Below are 13,888 nucleotides of genomic sequence, written 5' to 3'. Positions count from 1 at the left end.
AAAACTGAAAGAGAGTGTGATGGGAGGGAACATCAGGCAAAAAGATCTGCTCCTTTCCATTTTTCTTCTCCCTGACTACTCAGTTGTGTCAGAAGACCCAAGTGCCAGAGACAAATGTCAGTTTTAGCAGCTAACAGGAATGTCTGGTCCCATTGCGCACACCGCAGATACTGTGGCCCCAATTTAAATAACCATGGTTTCCCCCAAAGAAATCTGGAAACAGTAGTTTGTTAAGGGGGCTGAGAATTGTTCGGAGAGCTGTATTCCCCTCACTTACAGTTCCCAGAATGGTTTAACAGTCAGTTTCTCTTCCTAGTGAACACTGGGAATTGTAGCTCTGTGAAGGGAATAGGGATCTCTTAACAACTTTGTGCCCCCTTAACAATCTACAGTTCCAGGATTCTTTAGGGAAATAGCAACTATTTTAAGAAGTACATACCTTCCAATATGAAGTGGTCAAAAACAGGGACACCATATTCCAGGGCCTTGCTCCTGATCTAGGCGAGATTGTGCCCCCCAATGCTTTTTTCAGGCACAGCACCCCAAAACACGCGCTTTGAGGCACCGTGTAAGATCGTAAAAGTGCTGTATCGGGGCAGCAATCTTACACGGCACCCCAAAATGCACATTTTTGGGCACTGTGCCCAAAGAAAGCGCAGCCTGAAATTGCGCAAGATTACAGCAGCCATTTTGTCCGCTTTCCCCACATGAGAAAAGATGTCCCATTTTTTTCCAGAGTGGTTGACAGGTATGGTAGTATGATATTGCCTTAGATGAATAGTGCAGATGAGGCCTGGGTCTACTGCGGCTCTAGCCCAAAGATTGATAGGGGAACAAAATTAATTTACCGTATTTTTTGCACCATAACACTCACTTTTTTCCTCCTAGAAAGTAAGGGGAAATGTCTGTGCGTGTTATGGAGGAAATGCCTACGGGTGGCATGCCTACGGATTTTCCTCCTCTAAAAACTACGTGCGTGTTATGGTCGGGTGCGTGTTATAGAGCGAAAAATATGGTATATAAGACCATTTGTATAAATGGACTAGAAAGGTTAATGCCCTGAATACTATTATGAAAAAATTAATCTAAGAGTGCTATAGCCATAGGCTCTCGTGTGTGTGTGTGTGTGTCCTTCTGTGTGTGCCTTGAATTTCCCAGATCAGTAGTAGTAGTAGTAGTAGTAGTAGTAGTAGTAGTAATAATAATAATAATAATAAATTTATTTATACCCCACCCATCTGGCTAGGTTTCCCCAGCCACTCTGGGCGGCTTTCAACCAATAAAAAACACATAGCAATGCTCACATAAACAAACCACTCTCTCTAATCTTCCTTACAGGGTTGGTATTGTAAGGATAGAGTAGATGGAACCTCAATGTCTGCAGGCCTTCTTGACCCTGTTTAAGAAATTTGTTACTTCACCACAGCCAAATCCAATTTCTGCCCCTATTTCAATTTCCAATGGCATCCCTGCAAATGGCAATTAATAATTGTGGATCAAGGGTGAAGAAATATACAGTGTAATGACCTCAGGACCTGAGGTAGGTTAAGAGTTTGGGAGACGAAGTGGGTATGGTTCTACCATTTTTGATATGGTGTTGCTTATGGCTAATACATAAGCTCATGTGGTTTGATACTTGGGGTGGGGCGTGGAATCCCTCTGCTCCTCTCAGAGGCACCCCTGGGTTGCCAACATTTATTTTCCGGCCCCAGGCTGCATCATTTAAGAAGGCCTAAAGCAGGGTTTTCTTCCTCCTTTCCCCTCAAAATTTATTTCTGGCCCTTTTTCAGCAAGAAATCAAGATGCATGACAAAGCCTAGTCAACAACCCTGACATCCTTGTGAATTTTCTCTTGACACCAAGAGGCTTTCTATGTTTCCTTCCACTTTCTATGTGATTTACTTTCATGAGAAATGAATCAGTGGCATACTGACGAGCTGATGTTCACACAAAAATCAGACAGAATTAATTACTTTTAGCCACTCTTCCTCCAGGCTTCTGATGACAGGCGATGGTACTGTGAACCCCATTGATACTCACCCTCTTCCCCTCCAATGACTGTCGCCACCACTTTGGTACAAATCCATCTCCCATTTACCTCAGTTCCTTTGTCAGCCAAGAAACTCTGTTCTTGGTGCCAGTTTTCTCTTCTGCACTGGCACAACCAGGGCTGGCCCTACCGTTGGGCAAAGTAAGGCATCTGCCTCAAGCAGCAGGCACTGTAGATAGCAGCAGTGACAGGCCCTATCCTGTCTGTTCCTCCTGAACCATCCCAACTTGGGGGAGGATCAAGCTGCACATGCAATTCCTCACTGGTAAATGCAGCATCAACAATGAAAGGAAGAGCAAACTCGTAGGCTATTCTATGCTGTGCCTTATAGCAAATATTTATCTCAAGCTCACCACCACCATACATTTGCTGTATAAGGACAATGGGAGGAATTCAGTGTCACACTATTATGATCACTATTGTGGGTGCAAGCATTTCTGCTTTCCAGACACAATGATCTCCCCTTTCTTCCCCCATATGCTATTCTGGAGATTCTCCAGACCACCAATTTCCTCCCCACAATATGCTGGAATGCTGCTAAGTCCAGAGCATTGTGGAAGATGCAAAATGGTGGCCAGACTGCCAGCACAGTTGCTGTTGTCACTTGCAACAGCAGCAGCGGCAAGAAAACCCCACAAAACCCAAAGAAAAGTGCTATTTCCACTGTTAATGGTAAACCCTAAATCCAAGAAACTGTTGAAGATTTATTCCCTACTCACAGGGTAGGAAATTGTTCCCAGTTTCTCTTCCCACAAATAGGTGGAGAATTTTGAGGTGTCATTTGTGCATAGTTCTATGCTGCTTGGGCAGGCTATGTTGGAAAATGTTCTGTTCTGTCCAGCTTGGCTCACTCTATTGCCATTGTTCTCATTTGGTAAAATCCACTGGCAAATGCATGAGCGTCTTCTCTAATTGGTTACCATAATGCAGTGGCAGCCAAGTAGCACTCTGAGCCAATCTCACACTCTGAGATTAGTGGGGGTAAGGGCTGCTTTTCAACATGGGTAGTGGTGGTTTTGCCAAATGTAAGCTACTGAGCATGCTCAGTCCACACTGTGCTGTTTTGGGAAGATTCCCCTCCCCTTAGCAATTGTTAAAGAGATTTATATACATCTGCAAACCTTGTGGTTTTCTCCAAGCCTGCTGACACATCCTTCTTGTGCATGGATGGTGCTGTTATTGGCACTCATGCCACAGCGCAGAAAATAGAAGGAAGGATATATTTCCCATAAAATGCACATTTGACAAACTCCAGTAGCCAAGCTGAGAATGTAAGTCACATCTTCTCCACGTTACATTTGCAGGCTCCCTGAATCCCGAATCTACTCACTCGTATCTTCAAAAAACCCCAATGCTTTCAACTTTTATCTCTCTCGTCTCTCCTAAAATAGCCAGCCAGATGGGTTATCACTATTGCCACTAGGGGGCATATTACAGCTTGCATAGCATATGACAGCCTAACCGTAAGTTAACAAGCCTAACACAATCTTTCAATTTTTGTTATTTTTCTTCTTCCTTTTTTATTGTATGGGATCATCTCTGGACACTGTTTGTACTTTGATCTCTCCAAAGTTTGGCATCCCTCCTACAAAAAAAATGAAAGTGTGCAAGAGAGAAAAGAGCCCTTTGTTCTCCACAGCTGTCGTCATTCTGTAGAAAAATCTCAGCACAGGTATTAAACACTCGTTATTGATCGGTCAGCCGGTGGTCCAGTTTTATCTTCTCATACCTGTCGGAGTGAGGTTATTTGCACTACAAATAATTTGGTTCCTGAGGTCTCACTGAAGTTAAAAGCGCAGGGTAGGCTGGAACACTGATGAAAACATGTCGAGGGAACTGCAACAGGAGGCTCCCATCCAATAAAGCATCACCACACTCCCAGTGACAGACTCTTAATGCAATACCACAGGCTGCATCCATAGCACCATGCTCCTGAATAGTCATATTCTAATGTAAAGCAAAGCCTGAACGAGATTACCAACCTCCCAGGGCAAGTGTCTAAAAAAAAAGGAAAAAAGTTCCTGTCCACTTAATCTCTGTGCCTTTTTAATAAAAATGCTACAATTCTTCATGTGTGCATCAACAGACACATATTTTTTTATGGTGCCAATTTAGTTATAATCTTGTGCTACAATACCCTAACTGACCTACACAAATGCTCATCTGACAAGTTGCTGATACTGTGTGGCCCCCAATTTACTTACACTGTTGAGTAACAGTCTTGTGCTTTGTTCTTTACAGTATTTCTTTCTATGCCATGCCAATGCTATATCTCACTGACAAGAAGCTATTATTATATCCCTCACCTTTCTGGCTTAGCCTCTACATTCGCTAGTGACAGGCATTTATGGCAATGCTGAAATTCACCATGGTATCCCTCCATACTCAAAACACACCAGCCCAAGCTATTTACACTACTATGAAGACGTCTCCATCACCCTTCCATCCCCAGCTGAACAAACTGCACTAGACTTCAAAGGTTCTAACAGGTAGAACATTTGTTCATGACAGCTAGGGCTGCCATATGCCCGGATTTTCCTGGACATTACTGGGATTTCACAGGCAGAATTGACATCTGGGGGGAATTTCTGAAAGGCAATGCTTTGTCCTAGACCTAGATCTTAGGCAAGTCTGAAAAAAACAGTGTTTGGTGTTTTCGTAACCAACAATTTTTTGGTCTTCGTAAAAAAATTACTGTTGGGGTATCCTGGTTTTTACTTTTTGAAATATGGCAACCCTACCACAGCAGCACTCAAATTGAGAGTGCACTAGTCACCTAAAATGCAGCTCCTTCAGTGAAGGAGGAAGTCCACATATAGCAAGACTGCTTGATAACCTTAAAGTGTTTCCTATCAACATTATTACCTTTGCTCTACAGATCCTCTTCTATGACCCTCTTGTGGTTTCTTACAGCATCTCGGAGTAACTTCACATGTTCCTTTTTCTGACAAACAGCTGAATCATCTAGTTGGGAAATGTGAGAATGGCTGCCCAAATTCCTCTTTTATGTGGGATTTTAACAGATTCCCATGTGCATCTAACAGAAGGAATAGTGCCCGTGTTTTTAAAAAGTATATAAAATACATTATACAAATGACTGAATGTCCATCTATCTTTTTAGCTTACTTGTGTTTCCTATACTTTTTGAATCGTGTAGTAATCCTTATGTTAGAAACGGTAAACCTACAATGTCTCTTAGTATCATACAGAAACCACCGAACATGTGGGCATGCAACCCTGGTTGCATCTGTGAACAGTGGGGCTGAAAAACAAAAACAAGACTCAAGCTGGGCCATATGTCCTCAACAGCAATCGGGTGCTCAGCGATATGCATAGTGACAAACTATGATGCAATTTCCCTTCCCTGGGCAGGAAGCAAATTAGATAAAGATAAAGTAGCTTGCTTGGAATGAGATCTCTCTGAGCTTGCACCTTTGGAGAGGTTTAACCATGCAAGATAGGTCAGCATGAATCTCCCCATATTGCACATGGGGGACTGAGAGATAACAGCTTGCCTCAGGCCACCTGGTGAGATCATGGCTGAGGAGAGGGATGAAGTTCACCATGCAGAAACCAGAGGCTTCAGAAGAAGAGCTGAGCATGCCTCCTGCCGCAAGGTGTGCACACCGAACCCCACACCATTCGGGACATTCTCCATCACCAGAGCGGAGCAACATCCTCCCAAGGGAAGGCAAAGAGGTGTCACTTTTTTGGGGTGGTGGTGGAAATGTGTGCCTCATTATCAGATAGCTGAACATGAAGTCCCTAGTTACAGCAAGTAAATAAAGCGTGGAGGATACAGAAGCAGCAGCAGTGGAGGAGGTTTTCGCATGGTCTGGCTCCCACATGTGCCGAGATCGTTAGAATGATTTATAGGGAAGAATGCTAGTCTTTTTTCTTTTTTGCTTTATAATAATACATTAGGCTTTTAACCTCTGACCAAAAGAGGTGGAAGGGAGGATTCAGAAAACACCATGTTGCTTGCAGCCCGGCCTGACCTGGGGGAACTACCTCTTTGCCCCCCCCCCCCCCCGCTTTCCTGGGTTCTTTCAAACCACAAAGCTCAGGGTGCTTCCGCAGCGCATGAGGGGTTAAGCCAGGCTGTGGAATGCAAGAGTTTACAGAGAGGCGTCGGCTGCCTTGAGGTCACCTGTGAGGGATTAGCTGGGCCTTGCAGACAGTTGTTGTTTGAGGACTGTCTGAGGCCTCAGAAAGGGGGTAGTGGGGGTGGTGGAAAGGGGGGGGGTGAAGAATGGCCCGGCGGGTGGGATCTTCCTGTCCTGCTGGGATTATACAACTATCAGATGCATTTGTGAAAGCCGAACTGTAAACTCTCTGTCTTTTTTGTTAAGGAAATAAATCCATCACCGGCTTCAGGGGGAAAGAAGGGGAAAAAATGAACCTCTCCTCTCAGTATGTTTCAAGGCAAAGGTGGAAGCGACCCGGCAGGGATGGCGCGGTGCACATGCCGGCCAGCTCTTTAGACACTGAGGAAGCCTTTGTGGCTATAGGCAGTGGGGATCCCTTGTCTTCTCCGGTTGGAACTGGCCAAGTGGGATTGCCAGGCCCCTCCTCCTCCTCCGGATAAGCTTTCTGTGCGAGAGAGACAAGAATTACCAAAAAGTTCCGAGGAAGAGGGAGACCAGAGGGCCAACTTCTCAAGTGAAGGGGGAAACACGGTTTGCCCGCACTTCTGACCTACTCACATGCTGGTTGGGGGTTTCCAAAATGGCCCCGAAGGAGCTGGCGTTCCTGTTCTGAAACATTAACAGCCAGATGCTGGGTTTGCACGCTGAGAAGGAAGCCCCGTTGAGTTCAGTGTGGCTTGTTCCTACGTAAGCGCACCTAAAACATTTGTTTGTGAAAATGCTTTGGTTTGTGAAGAAGAAAACCACGGCATGTTGGGTGACGATATGTGAAAGAAGAGATTGTGCCATTCATTTGTTTATTTTTGCCTTTGGTAGAACAAAACAAAAGCCTAAGAAAGCCATAAAAGGGGATTCAATTGTATCAATGAAATATTAACAAAAACTTTGTAAATACCATAATATGAGGAAGTTGAGATCATTAAACAAGCAGTGCCTCTCTAAACATTTTTCTTTCTTGCCTTCTGAGTGACGGCAGGCCTGCCACAGAAAAGGCCCTTTTTTCTGCCCTCACAGATCTACCTCGCAGGGGGGCGGGGCGGGGGGGAGAACCAGAGCACATGCTGCCCTGATCATCTTAAAAAGGGGTGTATGTTTGTATCTCTCTTCTGTCTTTGGATGTGAAACTTGAAATTGCTGTCTGTACCACAGATCTTTAAAAATTACCCTCTCTCACAGCCTCTACCCTTGTGTGCTTAGTGCAGTTCTCTGAGCAATTGTGTCAGAGAAGTCCTGTTGGCTTCATTGTGACGACACTGGCATTAGTAGTTTTCCAGGGAGCAACTGTAAGGCATTTTAGACCTCAAAGGGCCATTAACTTTCACTGGTATTTAAGCACTTTTTAATCAGCGGTCGTAGCAGTTTATCTGAATCTGTTCACAATCATTTAGCTACATTTTCTGGATATGCAGCAGACATAAGAGGCAATGAAAGTTAATGGTATTTACTTGACTAAGGGTGAGTTCATGCATGTTCATTATTTACTGAGCTTCTCCTGCAGTGTTTAAAAAATATTAACAGAACCTGCAGAATGCCTTGATTTGGATCAGGACCATAGCATTGGAGGAACAAATCCCCCCCCCCCCGGTTTCTTGGTCCAAATTGCCCTCCAGGAGCTGCTATTTGCTCTATTGAAGAAAATGTATACATACCAGAAAGATATCAGTGGGTTGCCCATTCCTGCCCCACAAGCATGAGACAAATACCAACTTCAGGGCAGGGAAAGCATGGAACAGGAAAATAGTATGGGGAGAAAGCATTAATCTCCTTCCACTAGTGCCTTATTCCTGATCCAAATTATCATGGATGTCCCAGGTCATAATATTTTGCATGTGTGTAACAGCTGTCATAGGTGAAACACAGAGCTTTTGTATATCGCATGGTTAATCTTATGGCATCATTTCCCCGGAGACCTCCGACATGTACATATGTGTGTGAATCAGCAGCAATATATACCGGTGGGAGGGGGCAGAACAGTAGTGGTACTGATCACACTGGGATGGGAATGGGGCAAGGTCCGGGAAGCCCCACAGGGGGGTGTGGACCTTGCAGGGCTGCTGCCAACACCAACCCAGAGTTCCCTTGACCTCACAGCTGCCTTGCCCTGGTTGTCCCAAGGATGCTGCCCCCCACCATGCCGTGCTGGTGGTAGTGTGAATAATCACTACAGAATCTAACCCTTCCTCTGTGTGTATGGTTACTGGCCATGACCTGTTCCTGTATGAAGGGTATGAAGGTTTGATGCGCAGAAATCAGCAAGCAGAGTTTTTTAATGACAGAGCTAAACATTATCAACTCCAAACCGGACCCATTCAAAAGGTGGAATTCCGCCCTGTTCTCGGTGACTTGAAATATTTTATGGCTCTCTTTAGGACCATAAAGTATCTTATTGTCTACCCCCTGCAATACTTAAGCATTCGCTGTGTTAAAAACTAAAGTTAAATCTTAACCAGTTGAGCCAGATGTTTCTCTGATGTCATCTTAAGAGTTTTCAAGGCCATTGTTTGATTGCTTAATTTTTCATACAAAACCGGATAAACTTGTCTTTATTCTTTAGCAACTGGTTTTTCTGCTAATGATTGCTTCCAATGAAGCAATAGTTTACTGACAAATATTTGTTTAAGCATAGTCCCCACAAGGAACTGGAACCATGTGACAAGTTGTTCTGAGTCTTCCACAGTCAGAGGCAGTGTAGCTGTGATGATTAGGTTCTGAGGACAAACAACAGATGGGGACTTATTTCCTTTGTGTCCTGCTGGTGAATTTCCAGGACACCCAGCTCAGCACTCTTGAGGTCTATGGTCTTTATTAGATTAACTTCTGGCTTGATCCACCAAGTCACATCTTGCACACTTAAGAAAGGCAAGCTGATACACACCGGTACTTTGCTTCACGGGCACCATCAATCAGTAGAGGCACCAGAGGTGCACTGCCTGTTGCTTGTGTTTCATTGACTGGAAAATTGTGAAAAACAGGTGTTCTTAGTAGTACCTCAAAGCATTTTCACCAGGGCAGAACAGTAAATAAATAATGCTCTAATGCTCACTTGTCGTCCCCTTATTTCACGCAGCAGGTCCTTACAACATAGTTATGTTATGAAGATAATTTCTCAAGGATAAATTTCTTAGTGATTCCAAGCAAAATCAAAAAGCCAAAACAAAATGATTTTGTTTAGGAGGAAAAGCACAACACCATGACATGTCGAATATATGGGATATTCAGCCTCATATAACCAACCTGCTTAACTAATTAATGCATGAAGGCGCTAAGACCATAGAGTAAGCTGTCCTGCTAGCTCACTCCCCCTCACCTTGGGAGGAAGGGCTACCAAATGATTTGTTCTCCTATTCTACTACGTGGAGCCTACCAGTAAGCAGGTCTAAGCTGGGTGCTCCACGCTTAGACCACATGGCTTAAACAAGCCATATTTGTGTTTCGACACAAATAATTTAGAAACATTTACCACTTTGTAATCAAAGTTATACTGCCTGTCTTTTCTTGCTGCTGTATGGAAAAGCACATGAACCTGGCCTTTGAAGGGGATTTGCAAGTAAACCATGTTTATGTGTGATCTCTTTCTATGCTAAGGTGGACTTTGGAAGTAACTTAGAAGTGCTGCATGTTTTGCTATTTTAAATCTCTGCTGGGGTTCTCTCACCCAAGAGACCTTGCCCTAAACCTGGATCTATGTATCCAGGGAATTGTGCAAGAGTTCGAACAGGGGCTCAGTGCTTAGGAGTAATCCCACTATGATTGAGCCCAACATTTTACATGAATGGTTAAACTTGTTTGCAAAAACACACATCCGGTTTAAGGAAGAGTTCTGTGTAACAAAAGCTTTCACACTGTTTTGTGAATTTTCATCCTATAAAAATGTTATTTATGGTTCCAGTATTTTTCTTTTTGTTTAAGCAGTTTAGCAATATGGCTGTAGTACTTCATAGAATCATAGAGTTGGAAGAGACCACAAGGGCCATCGAGTCCAACCCCCTGCCAAGCAGGAAACACCATCAGAGCACTCCTGACATATGGTTGTCAAGCCTCTGCTTAAAGACCTCCAAAGAAGGAGACTCCACCACACTCCTTGGCAGCAAATTCCACTGTCAAACAGCTCTTACTGTCAGGAAGTTCTTCCTAATGTTTAGGTGGAATCTTCTTTCTTGTAGTTTGGAACCATTGCTCCGTGTCCGCTTCTCTGGAGCAGCAGAAAACAACCTTTCTCCCTCCTCTATGTGACATCCTTTTATATATTTGAACATGGCTATTATATCACCCCTTAACCTCCTCTTCTCCAGGCTAAACATGCCCAGCTCCCTTAGCCGTTCCTCATAAGGCATCGTTTCCAGGCCTTTGACCATTTTGGTTGCCCTCCTCTGGACACGTTCCAGTTTGTCAGTGTCCTTCTTGAACTGTGGTGCCCAGAACTGGACACAGTACTCCAGGTGAGGTCTGACCAGAGCAGAATACTGTGGCACTATTACTTCCCTTGATCTAGATGCTATACTCCTATTGATGCAGCCCAGAATTGCATTGGCTTTTTTAGCTGCCGCGTCACACTGTTGGCTCATGTCAAGTTTGTGGTTAACCAAGACTCCTAGATCCTTTTCACATGTACTGCTCTCAAGCCAGGTGTCACCTATCTTGTATTTGTGCCTCTCATTTTTTTTGCCCAAGTGCAATACTTTACATTTCTCCCTGTTAAAATTCATCTTGTTTGTTTTGGCCCAGTTCTCTAATCTGTCAAGGTCGTTTTGAAGTGTGATCCTGTCCTCTGGGGTGTTAGCCACCCCTCCCAGTTTGGTGTCATCTGCAAATTTGATCAGGATGCCCTTGAGTCCATCATCTAAGTCGTTGATAAAGATGTTGAATAAGACCGGGCCCAAGACAGAACCCTGTGGCACCCCACTAGTCACTCTTCTCCAGGATGAAGAGGAACCATTGATGAGCACCCTTTGGGTTCGGTCAGTCAGCCAGTTACAAATCCACTGAGTGGTAGCATAGGCAAGTCCGCATTTTACCAGCTTCTTTACAAGAATATCATGGGGCACCTTGTCAAATGCCTTGCTGAAATCAAGGTAGGCTACATCCACTGCGTTCCCTTCATCTACCAGGCTTGTAATACTTGGGTGTCTCAGTCAAATAAGACGCAGTATTGGGTGGGGAATTGAAGCAACTCTTGTGCAATTTCAACAAGTCTGCTCAATGGTTAGGCACCAGGTTGCCAACACAGACTTGAAAGGAGAACTAGCCTAATGGCATCAGAATTTAGCCCAGAATTTCTATGCTCAGAATCTCTTCTCTTATAGCTACAGGATGGTATTGTGATTACTGTTCCACCATTGTAGCTAATGGATAGCTCGAATGGCATGCTCATGTCTCAGTGCTGGGTACTTTTCAAGAGATGGGTGGCAAATAGCAGTTCAGTTCTTAATAAAAATGATGTCCTCCAATGGTGGCAATACCATTGCTTTATGGCTGTACTAAAGAAGTACAGCCAACTCTTCCCACATTCAGTCCTCCTGACTATTTGTTGTCTTTAACCAAAGGCTCCCTTGAAGAAGGAGGACAACTCATCCTCCATTTTAAAGGTGGACAGCTTGTTCAGTCCTTGAGAGCACCATCCTAAATGTGTCATGCTTCATTGCTTCCTGGCTAATTGACATCTTTTTTTATTTACACATAATTAATATGATTTGCAAAAGGAAGTGCATGAACATGGCGAATGCCAAGCAACAACAGCTGGTGGACAATGTTGCACTTCTTGGGTGATGGGTGATGCTATGATTTATGCAGTTTCTGATGTGAGACTCGAAGTGGCAGTTCTCAGCTGAGAGCTTAATTTACACTTATTAAAATTTAACGACAAAAACATTCGCTCACAAATGCAAAGGACTGCCAGGGGAAGAGCTGGGATACATGCATGTTCTACTAAGTGTGCATATCTCATGCTCAGTCCTAATGCCTGTTGCCTGAACACAGTAGTTCTTAGGACAGGCCACTAAGGCCACATAGCTCATCGAGGACATGACACTGGGACAGTTTAAGCCAGGAACTGTTCCCTACCCTTGCTTTTTCCACATCTGAGTGGACTTACACCACTCCAGCAAGTGCTGGGCTCTCTCTGCCTCTTTTGTACAACACCCATCAGACTTTGCCACACAGCTAATGAAAGCTCACCTTGTGAAAAGGAAATAATGAATATTTGCCCCATTTATCCATGGCTAAAAGTGGGTGGCTCTGTGGGTTAAACCACTGTGTCACTTGGGCTTGCCGATCAAAAGGTTGGCGGTTCGAATCCACCTGACAGGGTGAGCTCCTGCTGTTCGGTCCCAGCTCCTGCCAACCTAGCAGTTCAAAAGCACACAGTGCAAGTAGATAAATAGGTATCACTCCAGTGGGAAGGTAAATGGCGTTTCCGTGTGCTGCTCTGGTTTTGCCAGAAACGGTTTAGTCATGCTGGCCACATGACCCGGAAAAACTGCCTGCAGAAGTGGACATACGCCGGCTGTCTTGGCCTGTAAAGCGAGATGGGCGCCGCAACCCCAGAGTCGTTCGGGACTGGACTTAACTGTCAGGGGTCCCTTTAACTTTAATCGTCTCCTATGTTATCTCCCCTGTGCAAAATTAAAGACTTCACCTCCTCAGGGACCTGTCCTTTTGTACTATACAAGGTGTCGTGCACATTGATGGAGCTATATTAACAACAATAGTCATACTGGAGAATAACGTCATAAGCTGATGTACCGAACAAGGAGTGAAGGGCTATGCCAGCACAACCCTGCTTGAGAGGCATTGTATAATACTTTTGTTGTGTAGTACAAGTCATAATGTGACAGTGAGGCTAGTTAGTATTGACCTGGCAGGCTGCACACAGCTATACTTTTCTCTAGAGGCAGGTGTGGACTTCTCCCCAACTTCACTCCTCTGCTGGCACACATACCTGGTGTGGAGTCCAGTGTGGATTTTGCTCTGCCCAGCAATGTTTAGGGCAGGTTTCTCACTTCTATTACCCCCCCCCAAGCATCTGTAAGGATTATAAATTTAAATCACATATTTGGCACTTAAAAAAAAGCCAGTCTGTTAGTTGTGTTTTTCAAAAAAAGATTTTTTAAAATTACAAATTAGGGTAGTGATTTCTTGATCGCTACACAGGTAGCCAAGCATCATTCTTCATAGACAGTCAAAGAGGGGGGAAAGTGGCTTCATTATTGTCACAGGGTCCCTGCCGATCAACACTCTGCACTGATAGTGTCTATGGAAAACAGGACGTGAACCACTTGCTCCCATGATAGATTCAATTTGGAATTTTGTTTGTCCAAATAGGGGTGGTTGTAGATCAATAGCAGGCTCACATTCAAGCTCTGTCTGTCTGTCCTATCTAAACCAGCAAAAGGGAACCAGTAGCACTCTAGGTGGTGTTACAACTCCTACCATCCCTACCATTGACTTTGCTGTCTGGGTGTGATGGGACTTAGCATCCAATAATGTATTTGGGGCTACAGCTTCTCCAATGGAAAAATTCACCTCAACCAGTGAATCATTTTTTTTGTGCCAAGTGAGCTAAGAGTCCAGGGATAACTACTCCATAATACTTAAAATTATGGATTGAGTTTATGAGTAATTATCTCAAACACACACAAATGTGAGGGTCTCTTTTGATTTCTGAATCTTTAGAACATACAGCCATCTAGTT

The 13,888-nt window shown here is 44.1% G+C and overlaps 1 long non-coding RNA gene across 1 annotated transcript; it reads left to right on the top strand.

Moving 5' to 3' along the window:
* The first annotated feature begins 1,462 nt into the window (after window positions 1-1,462).
* On the top strand, window positions 1,463-10,089 carry LOC307218571. Its single transcript, XR_013840008.1, has 3 exons — window positions 1,463-1,540; window positions 3,623-5,027; window positions 6,403-10,089. It is a non-coding gene; the product is annotated as an uncharacterized lncRNA (long non-coding RNA).
* Window positions 10,090-13,888: the final 3,799 nt, after the last annotated feature.

This window comes from Podarcis cretensis (genome assembly GCF_951804945.1).
Source record: "Podarcis cretensis genome assembly, chromosome: 6".
Taxonomy (NCBI): Eukaryota; Metazoa; Chordata; class Lepidosauria; order Squamata; family Lacertidae; genus Podarcis; species Podarcis cretensis.
The sequence above is the reverse complement of the archived record's forward strand: the minus strand, read 5'-3'. Positions and strand labels throughout refer to the sequence as shown.